This window comes from Rhipicephalus microplus, chromosome 3 (genome assembly GCF_043290135.1).
Source record: "Rhipicephalus microplus isolate Deutch F79 chromosome 3, USDA_Rmic, whole genome shotgun sequence".
NCBI classification, from domain to species: Eukaryota; Metazoa; Arthropoda; class Arachnida; order Ixodida; family Ixodidae; genus Rhipicephalus; species Rhipicephalus microplus.
In genome coordinates this window covers 115418158-115430058 of record NC_134702.1, presented here as the reverse complement: position 1 = coordinate 115430058, position 11901 = coordinate 115418158, and positions in this window count along the sequence as shown.

Sequence of the window (11901 nt, the reverse complement as noted above, 5' to 3'; positions counted from 1 at the left end):
TAAGAGATACTGTGGTAGGGCTGATAGTGACAGGCTGCCCGGCAGTAGTATCTAACGTTGTTATCCGTCCTTCGCTCGTGACCGATGGTGGCGGTGGCGTTAGCACTCTAAACACAGGTACAACAATATCGCCTCCGGATGAGCCAGATGATCCTGACCCCAGCTCATCCTGTTCAATAAAAAACGTGAAATAATAGTCACCAAAAATTGTGATCTCTAAACGAGGTAGTAGACTTATATAGTATAGGCTCTATGGTGTATATGGAAGAAAAGAAAAAAGCACGTTCAATCACGCTGCATTTGAAATGCGAAGCATTTCTTAGCAAACTTTGACGACATTAAGCGTATCTATTTGTCCATCTATCAAGCCAGTTACGTTTCGATGCTCTCGTGATCACCCCCTTAACTTGGCGTGAACTAAAATTAGCAGTGGAGGGTAAAGTGAATTGCCGAATATCACGTGCTGGTCAAAACATGAATGTCACTCACGTCTTGTACGTCAGCAAACACTTCCCGCCAGAGAGTGGCACATACCCATGGCTGGGTATGTGCCACTGGTATGTGCCACAGGTGATTGACAGTATCCAGCCAGGAACTACGAGAACCACAGATGGGCAATTTTAGCGCGCGAGCATTAAGAAATTCCCGACACCAGTAGGATCAACCCGACAAATGCAAAGAATAAATGTCAGGGCCCCAGCTGGAATAGAATCCAAGCATTATGCATGAATGAAGCATTTTATCACATACCCATGCCAGGTCTCCGAACTAATTCTCCGACAGACAGTAATCTTCGTGGAACATCAATAGTGATAGCAGTGGTGCCTACCCAATTTTATGAACATTACATATATACTCCTTTTATACAGCCGCCACATCAGGTTAACGTCAGTTGGGGTTAGTTGGCATGTGCTGAAGGTGATTTATGCAGCAGTGTCGACGGCAAGCATCCTCAGGAGCTGCTGACCCGCAGGTTGCGGGATCGGCAATCAATCCCGAGGCCTGCGGGACCAATTCCCTAGCTGCGGCGGCGGCATTTCCGATGAAGGTGGAAACGCTGTAGGCCCGTGTGCTCAGATTGGCGGGCACGTTAAAGAACCCTAGGTGGTTGAAATTTCTGGAGTCGTCCACTACGGCGTTTCTGATAATCATATGGTGGTTTTGGAATGTTAAACCACACATATAAATCAATCATGAATCCTTGCGAGCATCAGCGCTTCACATTAGCTTCTGGTGTTGTTAATACGCGTGTTCCAGTTTACATATTTGTTTTTCAAGTACAAAGAACTGGTTATGCAAACATCTGTGACTCTTCAACTTATGTTTGCGCGTGCAACCTTTGTACATATGTTTAGCGTCATTTCATGCTGGAGCACTCAATGAAGAAGTACGACAGTCTCCTTCACTCAAATTCTTCGCACAAGGTCGATTCCCTGGTACGTGGAATCTAGTGATTTTTTTTATGCAGAGGTAAATCACAAATAATGATCCTAATGTGCGAATTTGGTCAACAGAGAGTTCGTGGGTGGTTATTACACAAGCTTGACTGTCACGAATATTTTTTATATCATGCATAAGTGTGCTAATTTGAATAGCGTATCGAAAGGCTATTTAAGCTGAAATAATTCGTGTAAGCGTGGTTTATTTTGCTATTTTCTCGTGCTGAGTTTCGCGAGCAGAGTTAAATGAAGTTTTTCTGCTCGTTCTAAAGCAACTGCGTTCCAATAACAGAGAGCGGGAACCAATGAGTGAGTGAGAGCGTATCAAGTGTGGCAGTCATTTCGTGGAGCAGGAAAAGTAGCTCCGCCAGAACTGGCCAAGCGGATTTGAAATCGGCATGGCCTAATTCCTTTAACATGTCTGCCTGCTTTGGGGCACTGCCTGCAGTCACTTGTTCTGAAGGCAATGGCGGCCAACATGAACGTGTCACTGAGTTGTGCGATATTGCTTCCGCACCTTGATAGAGACAGCTCCGAGTTAAAATGATAAATGTGTTCCTACCCAAGTGGTTCATCGGGTAGTTATATTGACGACGAAATTGCCGTGCACAAGTGAGCGTATGACAGAATTTCACAGCGGGACAGGCTAGCTGACCTCAAGATACTCTGGCCTGCTCGACACTTGAGAGGAACTTCAAAAGAGCTGATTGTTGAACGGGTAGGCGCTTTGATCTAGAAATCAGCGTGAGAGCGTAACTAAAGGTGACAGAACATACGAGGACGAGCGCGAATCACGGTCCGGCCTTAATAAAGGAACATTTACACTTTTAGACGTCAACAAACATCCACAGGAGCACCACCACAACAACCAAAAAAATTGAAACCAGGTGAGAAAGAAATAGAAACTCGGCATTTTAAAGTGCAATATAGGTTTCGCTCACGCACTATTCACCTGCTTTTTAATTGAAAAATCACAGAATACGAACGGGCTGATTGAAAATGAGTGGGGCGAAGCGTTCGTCCGTCGACACTGACGGTGCATTTTGGTGCAGTTTTTTTATTTTTAAATCACATATTTGAGCTCTTTACTTTGGCCAGTCACGCGGAAATCTGATATTATTCTTCAATTTATTCTAAGCACTTGCATTCGAGGCCTCTGGCAGTCAACGTGTATGCAACTGTACAGTTTCGAAAGCATTTAGCAAATACATCTCAGAGGAATGACTGTTCTCGCTATTTAAAACAGGAACACAGTCTCGCATCCGACCTAATTTACAACAACGCAGTTTTCGCAGGTTTTCATTCTTTCGAAAGGCAACGTGAACGCAATTGCGCATGATAGGGGCTAGGGTATGTTCGTGCTTGCTTCTTTCTGCATATCTCTCCTGAAGAAGTTCGAACGTTCCCAGTGCTTTCACTGAACGGTTTCACGTCATATGTGCCCACAAGCCTGTGCAAAAATACAATCGACGGCCCAAAGGGCCTTTAGGAGCTCTCAAAATACCCAATACATAACCAATTATTTTTTATACACACCAATATTTCGCATTGTGCTACATAGTCAGATACACTGGGCTTACTATGCGGGTGATTATTGCGTGTGAATTCTGCGAATTGCACTAGTAGTAAAAACGTGCCGCTAAAAGTTCCCACTATGCGATGATTGACTTAACTCAGCATAGAACATTAGCCTATCACAAGTCACTGGCAAGCTTAGAGTAGCTAGCCAATATGAAATACATTTTCAAATTTTGACCAGTCACATTAAAGTCCTTAAGAACGCCGGAAATATATATTTTGCGAAATATAGACAGCTCCTGAACTGTACATCAGCGAACATTATTTGTGATGGTTTACTGACACAGAGTTATTGTTTTCGAAACAGCAAAAGCAAGTCAAGCGATGCCTACAAATAGCGCGGACGCTCAAAGTTGAACGTGTACCGGAAAACGCGACAGCCGATCATGAGGTACTGGTACAAAAGACCATAAACTGCTGCTCAGTAATAAGTTGACGCATTTGCTTCGCATATACTGAATATCTGTACTTTGGATCTGCACGCTAGTTGTTCGGAAAGTCTGGCATGTGAAAGGTACAAGGAGCTCTTACCTCAGGAGTAGTTTCGAATGCCGAATCAGCGGACAGGTAATACGAGGTCAGAACCACGCTGGTCAAGAGCCCTGGCATCACAGCGATCAGGCAGAATACTATACAGAACCAGCTTGTACTTCCCTGGTTGTTCACTTGTTGGGTATTTCCCTCAACGTTCTCTGCTGGTGGTAGCAAGGGGAGTTCGTACGCTGGCGGAACGAGAAAGGCCTGTGTGTGAAATTTGAAATCAAGCAGGGATCTATAATGATAACCACTAGTACGCATCCACTGTATTTCTCCTATAATTGAAACTCATCAAGGCAGATTGTAGTGTGCAGGTAGTGTGCATCTACCTTTATACGACGCAGAGGTTTTTACCGCACTATACCAGCAATCCAAATTTTCCTTTACTAAGTAACGTAATGCTGGACGTCTATAGCACGTGCCCAGCATACACTGCCGACGCAATATCACTCCCTTTTTTTTTCAAAATGCAAACAAATGCGTGCGTGCATGCACCCGCGCTTGCGGTACAAGAATGCACTTGGTGGGAAAATTGGCAGACGCCAAAGAAATTTCAAGTTGTGCTAGTTTGTTTCACCACGGAGGCGTCCATCGATAGCAGTACACTGTTTGTTCTGTTCCACCTCCCAATTCCTTGCTTTTCTTGTTGACTTTATTTCAACGTAAAACCAAGTTATTCGTTTGCTGTCTCCTCTGGGGAGCTCGCTTTAGATTATATCGATGTTAAATGGGTGCCCGGAAAACGTGTGCTTCCCAGACGCTTCTGGACTGGTGTGCTACCGTCTGATACGCCGGACCCACGTCGTTTCAATCTTCACCGCATGCGGTGTCTATATTTCAAAAAGAAGTGCTCCTAAATCAACCAAAACTTGAACCCGCTTCATTTATAAGCGCTGTATGCTGCTGTGCAGTGCTATTTTATTATTTCTTATGATTGTAGGCTGCGTGTTCACAAGTGCCATAGTATACAATAAAGAATGACGCTAGCAATATATTATACCATGCCGATAATTTATTATCACTGTGCATGAAAACGAGATACAAAGTTAGAAATTTAAATATATGTGTCAGGCAGAAAGAAAAAAATTACTGCGACTCCTTTTTTAAATGTCGCCAATAACGTGCAAAAGCTCGCGCTAACATCTTAGTACAATTATCTGAGGTTTTCCAAGAGTCCTGCGGGAACCTGCTAAGTGGCGGAAATTATTATAGTTTGCCGGGCTAAGCGGGATAGCGGGCATACCGCGACAACGGGATCAAAGTGTGCCTGCGCAGATACGTACGCTACCTACACCGCTTACGGTACGCGCGCTATTTCTTGAATTTAACGCTTCCGTGTTAGCGTGATGTAAGCAATCATTGTGGCGCTTTCGGAGGCCCACTTCGAAGTGATTATAGGGTAGTTGTAGAAAGATTCATTTTGATCGCAGCAAACGACTGCTTAACATGGCTTCGCTTGCGTTCAGTTAGCTTCGATAACCGAGTATCACGAGGAAGCTAACGTGTTTTGGAGATTGCTTCCCATTTCGAACTTCTCTAGACCTAACTGGAAGATAGATGGTAACAAATCAGCAACATAAGTGTTTTCGCGTTTGGTGAGTGGTTCCTATTTATTTACTCTCAGTTATATAAAATAAATATGTAACAATGCCTCATGCCGTACCACAGGCAAACATTCTGTTTTTATTTTCATTTTTACTGTTTTTCAAAGGTATGGTGACACCAAATTTCGACGCTATTCTAAGCCTCTTGTGGGTTTTCTTTGTATGCAAGGACTCACCACACGAAGAGCCAGACAGAAGAACTGCGTAAAATATATTAGAGACGATTGTCTCTCTTGAGGACTTTCGACGCAGAAAATTTGGTCTGTCTGTCTGTACAGTTGTCTGTTTGCTCACCCTGAACGGCACCCTCAAAGCCACCGGAGAGACCGGCCGATACTCCAAACGGCCGACCATCTGCAGCACCCACCAATATTGCTCAAGGTTTAATGTTTATACTTTTGCGATTGTCCATTTAAAGGCAATAATTGCGCATATCTGAGGCACCACAACAACACGTCAACATTTTATATGTATATCTTTTACTAGACAAGGCATACATAAGAAATTCTAAGGATCGTAGCGTTTATCACGTAGCTCGGGCCATGCAACGCTTGTGCGAAAGGCCCGTGTTTCAAACGCTTCGCTAAGGTGACACGGTGGTGGCACCTATCTGTCACTCTGCGTTCTACATCTTGTCACCTCTGAGACTTCGTTTTCCAAGACAACTGCCAGATGGCGCTCATGTCTCACATGTGACGTGACTTGATGCACTCAATCGCCTCCGCCGCATGCTCCAGGTACTCTAATGCAACGCCTCCAGAATACCATTCAGCGATTTTCTTGCACAAAACATCAAATAAACGTTTTGTTCACTCTCTCCAGATGCAACACTATCGTCTTTCGACGATATTTGTAGTGTAACATGCAAATACGGGGCCAATTTTTCAAACTCACTTCTAAAAGTGTAGCTGAATGCTCACTCTCATGGTCTAGGCAAATAGCTTGCGCAGCAACACTGACGTTTCAGAATAAGAGAAGCTACGGCAGTTGTCGTGACGTCACACCAGATTTGTAGTGAGGTGGGTGACCTCCACCATCTCCGAAGCGCATTTTGTGAGCAAAGAGAGAACTAGCATGCCTGCTGTTACGAGTGTGCTGGCGTCCCTTGCAAAGACACCGTGTGCGTCTGTCACGGACTCTGAGTGCTTTCAAAAAGGCACTCGACGCGTCGTTCAGAGACACTGCGCACCTCCAACAGTGAGGCTGTCTCATCCGCCAGCAGCATCTCGGCGCTTATTAAAGGTAAACGCATCCCGTCGGGTGGCTTCTAAGTCCACGCTCTGTATATACGTTGTAAATAATGTTACGAGTAACTTGTTTAATGATATATTTACAGCGCACGGAACACGACGAGCAGGATGGCGCCAGGCCAGCATCAAACGAAAACTCACTTCGTCCTCCTCTTTCATGCAGCTGTGTTTAGCGGCTGTTATGTATCATAAACCCCGGTGGTAGAAGCACCGTCGCGGTGCTAAATTTACGCAGATGATGTTGAAGGGGTTTAATAGGGCTTTAGCCGAGCCACCTGAACGGTGTCGCTTGGAGCTGACGATGACTTTGCTGGGTTGGTTGAAACAATCCCGTACGTGACGTCTGTCACTTGATGAACGATACGGAATGGTTCAGTGTAGGGCGACAACAGTTTTTCAGACAGTCCCACAGGCCGAGTAGGTGACCAGAGGAGCACGATGGAACCCGGAGAAAAGTGCACGTCCCTATGGTGAGAATTGTATAGCTGTTGTTGGCGCGCCTGTGAAGCCTGTAGACGGTTATGGGCGATTTGGCGGGCGTGGTCGGCGCGGGCAATGGCTTCCCCAGCATTTTCAGTGGCCGCAGGTAGTAAAGTGTCTAAGGGTAGAGTTGGGTCCCGGCCATATAGTAGATCGAAGGGCGAATAGCCGGCGGTGCTGTGACGAGATGAATTGTAGGCGAACGTCACATACGGCAAATAAATGTGCCAATCCTGGTGGTCTGGCGCAACGTATTTGGCAAGCGTATCAGTTAGGTCCTGTTAAGGCGCTCCGTGAGGCCATTTGACTGGGGATGGTACGAAGTAGTAAATTTGTGCTTGGTATGGCAAGACCTCAGGATTTCATGAACGACAGCTGATAATAGCGTGCAGCCACGGTCGATGAGAAGTTGACGGGGAGCACCGTGCACTAATAATATGTCGTACAGCAGAAAGTCCGCAACGTCGGTAGCTCAGCTGGTCGGGAGTGCTCGTGTGATTGCGTACCGCGTGGCGTAGTTTGTGGCAACAGCAATCCATTTATTTCCGGCTGTGGAGAGTGGAAAAGGGCCCAACAGGTCGAGAACAACTCGAAAGAAAGGCTCGTTGAAAACGCCAATCGGCTGAAAGCAGCCGGCTGAGAGGGCAGACGGTGTTTTGCGATGCTGACAAGGCTCACAAGCGGCGACATAGCGTCGAACAGAGCGGGCAAGTTCAGGCCGAAAAAACCGACGTCGTAACCGATCGTATGTGCGAGAAACGCCCAAATGGCCCGTCATAGAAGCGTCATAAAGTTGATGCCGGACAGTGGAACGCAGGTGCGCTGGGATGACAGGATATAAGTTTGATCCGAAGGAATCATGGTTATGGCAATATGAGATCCCGTCTTTGACCAAAAACATTAGTAGGGACGGGTCGCGAGGCGTTGACTCCAGCTTGTCAATAATGGCTCGTAAAAAAGCATCCCGACGTTGCTCTTCGCCAATGTTCAACGGCTGCGACACGGAAAAAACGTCCGTGATAGCGTCAGTATTGGTTGCTTCGTCAACAGGGTAGCGGGATAAACAATCCACATCCTGATGTAATCGCCCTGTTTTGTACATTACAGAGAACGTGTACTCTTGAAGACGTAGAGCCCAATGAGCGAGACGTCCCGTGGGGTCCTTCAGGAAGGCTAGCCAGAAGCGCGTGATGATCCTTGACAACACGGATTGAGCGCCCGTACAAGTATGGACGAAACTTGGCGACTGCCCATACAAGGGCGATGCACTCGCGCTCCGTGATGGAATAGTTGCGCTCGGCTGACGATAGCAGTCGGCCTGCGTAGGTTATAACACGGTCGTGTCCCCGTTGTTGCTGCAATAGCACAGCTCCTATGCCGTGTTCACTGGCGTCCGTGTTGACCTCGGTTGGGGCTGATGGATTAAAGTGAGCCAAGATGGGTGGCGTTGTAAGCAGTGTCGTAAGTTGCGAAAACAAAGACGTTTGGTCATGGCCCCAGATAATCGAGGCGTCTTTCTTCAAGAGGGCTGTGAGGAGGAGTGCAATGCTCGCAAAGTCCTTGACAAAGCATCTGAAATATGAGCACAACCCCACAAAGCTGCGGACATCTTTTGTGGTCCTCGGAACGGGAAAGTTCGTGAGTGCGCGAATTTTCTCTGAGTCTGGACGCACGCCTTTGGCATCGACAAGGTGACCGAGCACGGAAATATGACGACGAGCGAAGTGGCACTTGGAGACGTTAAGCTGGTGTCCGGCTCGGCGGAAAACGTCCAGAATAGCTGTCAAACGGTCAAGATGCGAGTCCAATGTGGGCGAAAAGACAATAACATCGTTAAGGTACCGCAAGCAGGTGGACCACTTCAACCCTTGGAGCAATGAGTCCATCACTCTTTCAAATGTGGCTGGTGCATTGCAATATAAACGCTTTGTTCCCTTTTTGCTGCCTTTTGCCTTGCGACCACCTCGATGCTACTGCAGCTGGCCATGGCGACTGTGAGCGCGTTTGTTATGCTTGTGCTTGGTGCGGCACGTGTGTATGAGTACAGACGAAACTCAATACAATGTGCGTCACAGCCTTGTGTACTCACGTGACCAAGCCGCCTATTCATCGACGTCACTGCGAAATTCAGCACCGCGAAACCAAAACTGAAAAAAGTACACATTAGTAGAGCAATATTAAATTATTTAGCGAAAATACACGTATCTTGGTGTGTGTATCATGTTTACTGGAGCTGAAGGAAACGCTTATAGCAAAGAACACGCATGCCACAAATTTGATGGCATCATTCCTTTACCTTATGAACCCTCCGATAGGTGGAATCATCCCATTTGGGGCACGTAAGCCTCGTAAACGCTGTCCTGCTAAACTCTAAAAGCGCTGTCCTCAAGGAACGTTTGCTGCATGGTAAAGCCGTTCCTTTAGAATCTACCATCACTCAAATGGTGAGCTGTCATTAGAAATGGGAAAGAAGGCAAACACCCGGTTGGTTACTTTTTTCCCTTTCCAAATATTTGAGGTTTTAGGTCCCATGGCTACGATATGGTTATGAGAGATGCCGAAGGGCTCGGCATATTTCGATTATCTGGTTCTCTTTAACGCGTACTGATATCACGCAGTACACGGGCCTCTACTATGTCGTCTACAACAGAATAAGACCGCCACGGCCGAGGTCGAACCCGCGACCAGTAGCCAAGACCACTGTTGCAATGGAGCGCACACACTAGATTTTAGTTTCCCGTTTCCTATATGTTTTGTTTTCTTTCCTACGCATGAGCGCTTCCGTGGCATTGCAATTGGCTGTGAAAGGCTGATTTGCGCCTATGACTGGCGCCGGTTGCGTCAAGTACGTCGCAAACCTTGTAACTATTGGGATAAGGTGAACTCAAGTATAAATTGGTTGAGCATCTCGTTGGTAAATATAATGAGCATCACGAACAAAACAACACGGTAAAAAGCATGACGAAGCTCAAGCAGGCCGGGGAAACTCATTGCAAAGAACATGCACGCTCGCAGCACTTGCTGGACATTTGGTTGACCGGAGTGGGCTTGATTTGTATGTTCGCATTTATGGGCCTCACAAGAAATTCGGTATTGCTGTAAAGAACTATTCTTCTTTATTTGTCATTTTCAGTCAATTTTAGAAATTTCATTTCAGGCAAAGCTCGGGAAGTTGTTGACTTGAGTTCGTAGCGCTTGCTACCGCTCCCTCTCGCCACTTGCTCAGCGAAATTACAAGCGGCTTCGCGAACACTCACTGGGTTCCCTGGATTCACTCACTGGGAACAACTCACTGGGTTGGTGCGCCATGTACGGGAAAGCTAAAACATAAAGCTTTCGCCTGCAGAGAATGGAAGCCACACTGATCTATGCTGAACAAGGCAAACATACATTCAGGAAGATGGCTATACTGAGCAACACACGCTTTTAGTGGCCCTATGGTGTCCTAACTCGTCAGCTCTGGATACGCGAAGGTGTTCCAGGTGTCCTATTGACAACTTGTGAGCACAAGTATTCTGGCTCAAAATTTCAGCAGGTATAAATTGTACATGAATGCACAAGTTTTCTGCAAGCCTGGCAGGACTGTCAGGTGTGCAGTGTGAGTTAGCGAATTGGTCAAGCTGCTGTCGACAAACTGCGTTCAATGACAGACATATATATTTATATTACCTCGGCTACATACGTTTTGCTTCTTTTACTTTTGACATGTAGTTCCAATGATGTAAATCAATTACAGGCTCCTTCCTTTTCATAAAATTCATGTAGCCGGGGTTTGAAACTTTGAACTTGCAGGTCATCACTTCTAATACGTTACTTCTAATACTCCCATACATATGATGAACTGAATACTTTTAGAAATCGTTATGGTGAACGTCGGTGAAGTCCTAGCTTTGACAAGTTAACTTTTCTTTGTCAAGGTAAAGTTTTGGCCTTCGTGAACAAGTCCACCAGCCGAAACACTGTTTCTAGTGACATTCTCTACTGCAGAATATCTGATCACTTCAAGCCTGTTTGTTCCTTCGAGTTTGAACCTTGTTTCGTACTAAAACTCTGCTAGAAAACTGTGTGCGCCGCCACAACAAACCTGGGTAAATCAAGTACAATGGTTCGTATTCGTAAATTTTCATAACTTGCGCATTAGTTCGGATATTCCGGGTTGAATGATGGCTGCTTATGTCCGTGATTCAGTTGTAAATTAAAGCTGCTTTATTGAGTGACACTTTCACACTACTTGTATGTCTCTGTTTTGATTTTTGTATGTCTGTTTTGATGTCTCTGTTTTAAAACAAAAAAGTTTCATTTACTTGCATCGATTGAGTGTCGTCTTATGGAGGAATCTGACGGCTTAACTTCAGCGCCTTCAGAATACAAGAAGAAAGGCAAAAGCTAGAGACTGAAATGTCACGAATAGTCACATCAACCAAGCAGCCAAAGACCCGGAAACCTGACACGATTACATTACGTTTGCACGCGAAGAGAAAAGAACAACTCAAAGGCAACCCCCCTCCTGTCGTTTTTGCGTCCTTTCTCTCGCGCTGCAGCGGTCGTTCATCGTGGCTAAGGTTTTTAGCTGCTGATCTGCAGGTCGCGGTATTCAATCCCGGCTGTGGCAGCTGATATTTTGATGGAGCCGAAATTTCTGTAGGCCAGTGTACTCAGATATTAGTGCAAAGTAAGGAACCACAGGTCGTCGAAATTTCCAGAGCCCTTGACTACGGCGTCTCTCGTAATCACAATGCAGTTTTTAGACGAAAAATCACACATATAAATTCGTCTTTTCCCTCTGTGTGGTGCTCTCACCAGGGACGTCATAACAGAAATGTCCCCTTTTTGATTTATTTCTAGTTGAATGCCCGGCAGACGCCAGTATCACAGGCGGCATTGCCACTGCGCATCAACATGTGAGTGCGCGTAGTATGGGAGGTATTGGGAGTTTACTCCCTCTGTCTGAAGTATGGTGAGTAGTGTGTTTCGTTATGGCATCTTTTTTCTTACACGCTGTTCTCTGGTTCA